At 33.7% G+C, this 2631-nt stretch overlaps 1 long non-coding RNA gene across 1 annotated transcript; it reads left to right on the top strand.

Annotated features, from left to right (window-relative positions):
* On the top strand, window positions 293-1732 carry LOC110271241. Its single transcript, XR_002361737.1, has 2 exons — window positions 293-416; window positions 1526-1732. It is a non-coding gene; the product is annotated as an uncharacterized LOC110271241 (long non-coding RNA).

Genomic DNA, 2631 nt, shown 5'->3' with positions numbered 1-2631 from the left:
CGGAATATATATATATGTCGTCAGGCATATATATAATAAAGAAAGCCAATGCGGTGTATTAATCATACATATATATGATTAGCGTATGCGAGAGGAAAAAAAAGGAAAGAAAATGGCGAGAGAGAAGAGCGTGACCGAGAGAGAACGTAAACCTTCACCAAACTTTTGGTTTCATTTTCTTGCTATCCGTAACTCCAATCAAAAATCTAATTTGGTAAAAGTATTCATATCTTCATTCTCTACACGTTGGCATCACTTTTGATCGGTAGAAGTTGATGGTGACGTAGCTCCTTTACCCCCTTTGAGTTCGGCCAACTGGAGTTTTAGGAGGTCCGGACGATTCTGGACGTTTTTTTCTTCGATAGCTCGGTCAGAAAGCTTCTCCGGAGCTTTGAATATTTTGATTGCGTACGAAGGTATGATTTTGGTTTCTCGTAGCAGTTAATGTTTAATGTCACGTGAAAACTTAGGCTTTGAAGACCTTAAGATAGGAATGAACTGAACGTATAAATGATGGATTGTGTATATGGAATAAAATGTGGGGTTTAGCTGTTGTTAATAATTTGATGTTGAAGTTGGTTGGTTTGGAAAAAGATTTAATATTGGTATTTATTTGATTTTGAAATAATTTGTTACTGGAAATGATTTGAATGACTGAGAGGTGTTTGGTTTGTTAGTTGGGACCCTTGAAGGGTGGCAGAAATTCGATTTTTAGAGAAGATACTGCTAAAATTTCTATAAGGACTGGAGTTTTGATTTGAAGTGTTATTTTAAAAAAGAAAGAGATTATTATGTGGCTTGTGTATTTGAGACTATTTGTTGACCCTCTGTCGCAAGATGTGACCGGGCACTTTAACTCTCCGGATTCCCCCATGGGCATGCATATAAATATGAATATTGAATATTATTTGAGCTTGGAGTTTAACTCCATGGAATATTATATTTGAGCTTGGAGTTTGACTCCATGGAATATTATTGAGCTTGGGGATGCGCGCACAGAGGGACTATCCAATGGTTAACTACCAGGACTTGTTGAGTTGGCTGTATAACCGACAGATGAGACTCATCAGCCATAGGACAGGCATACATCATATGCATTTGTTTGTTTGCTTGAGTGTGCATTGTTTTGGTTTGCTTAACTGTTTAATTCTGCTTATCCGCTACTTGTTCTACTTGCTGTAAATGCTTCTCTATTTGTGTTTTTCTTGTTTGAACTGTATGTGTATGTTTTCTTAGAAATTCCTCTTGACGAAGGTGTGAGGAGAGAGGGTTGTTCCACCAATGTCTCGGAGGATTGGAGGAGTCAGAAAGTGAAGTATTAAGTTAAAGTTAGATTCAGAACTGGAATACCTTAGATAGCTTACCTAACTTTTCGTTTAGTTTATTTTCCTTAAGAATGATTCTGAGTGTCAGAGTTCTAGGAATGCCTCTGGCTCTCCCGGGGCCTTTTATATTAACCATGCGGGCACCTTTACCATACTTAGAACCTCCGGTTCTCATTCCATACTATGTTGTTGTTTTTCAGATGCAGGTCGAAAGGTATCTCATTAGGCGTCTGGACACCTGAAGCGAAGTGGTTACTGGGTTATTTTGGTGTGTAGTGATGTATATACACGTACTTAGCTTTCTCTTCGCATAACTTATTCTTTTTGATCCTCCTAGAGATTTATGGAGAGGCAGGGTTTTGTTTATGTACATTTTGGGTTTTGGATATATATATATATATATATTATTCTCCAGCCAGCCTTGACTTCGCGGACTGAGTGAGGAGCTTGTTATTTTGTACCTTTGGCTTTCTATTCATACTTTTATTATCTTACGTTTGATAGTTATAGTTTGACTCACACGCAAGTTATTCCGCTTCCGGAGCGTGGCGCTTTTCATTTTGCGGTTTTGTTTTACCCATTTTTCAAGGCTCTTAGTCTATTATCTTCTTTCTACTACTATAAGTATGTATTTTATTTTTTTTTAGAAGTCGTAATACCTCGCCACCTCTGCTTTACAACTTAAGCGTAAGGCTCTGTGTGGTAGGGTGTTACACATTTATTTAAAAGGCAATGAGAAATGATGCTAGGATAGTTAATTTTGTTTATATTTCTATTATTTAAAAATTTTAATTTTGATGCACTGTTAATATAAAGTAGTTTTATATGTGCATCTAATCACGTAATATTATATCACTAAAAATAACTATTATTTTTATTAGCGGTGTGAATGGTCATTCAAAAAAATTTGATGTGATTGTATGATTGTGTAAAATATTTTATACTATTACAATATCAAAAATTAAACTCTTAAAAAATAAAATAATGCTATATTTTGTAAAAGAATAAAAAGTTAATTAATTTGTTAAGAGTTTTAAATCTTCGGAAAAGGGAGAATAACGCAAGTTACTAGAATTTATAACAAGTACTTTATTTAAAATAAGTGTAATATGGATAAATATAATCACTGAATCCAAAATCAAACTTTTTTTTAACCTTTTATGTTTATGAGTCACATTTTTTCTATTTGGCTTATGTTAAAAGTAGTATTAAATTGATATTTAGTTAAATATAGTTTTATTCAAGAGTATGTTGTTGGTTAATAAATTATTACATATATAAGATAAAATATTTTGATTAAGTTTTA

Source organism: Arachis ipaensis, chromosome B04, assembly GCF_000816755.2.
Source record: "Arachis ipaensis cultivar K30076 chromosome B04, Araip1.1, whole genome shotgun sequence".
NCBI classification, from domain to species: Eukaryota; Viridiplantae; Streptophyta; class Magnoliopsida; order Fabales; family Fabaceae; genus Arachis; species Arachis ipaensis.
Note: the sequence above shows the minus strand (reverse complement) of the source record. Positions and strands in the feature narration are given on the sequence as shown.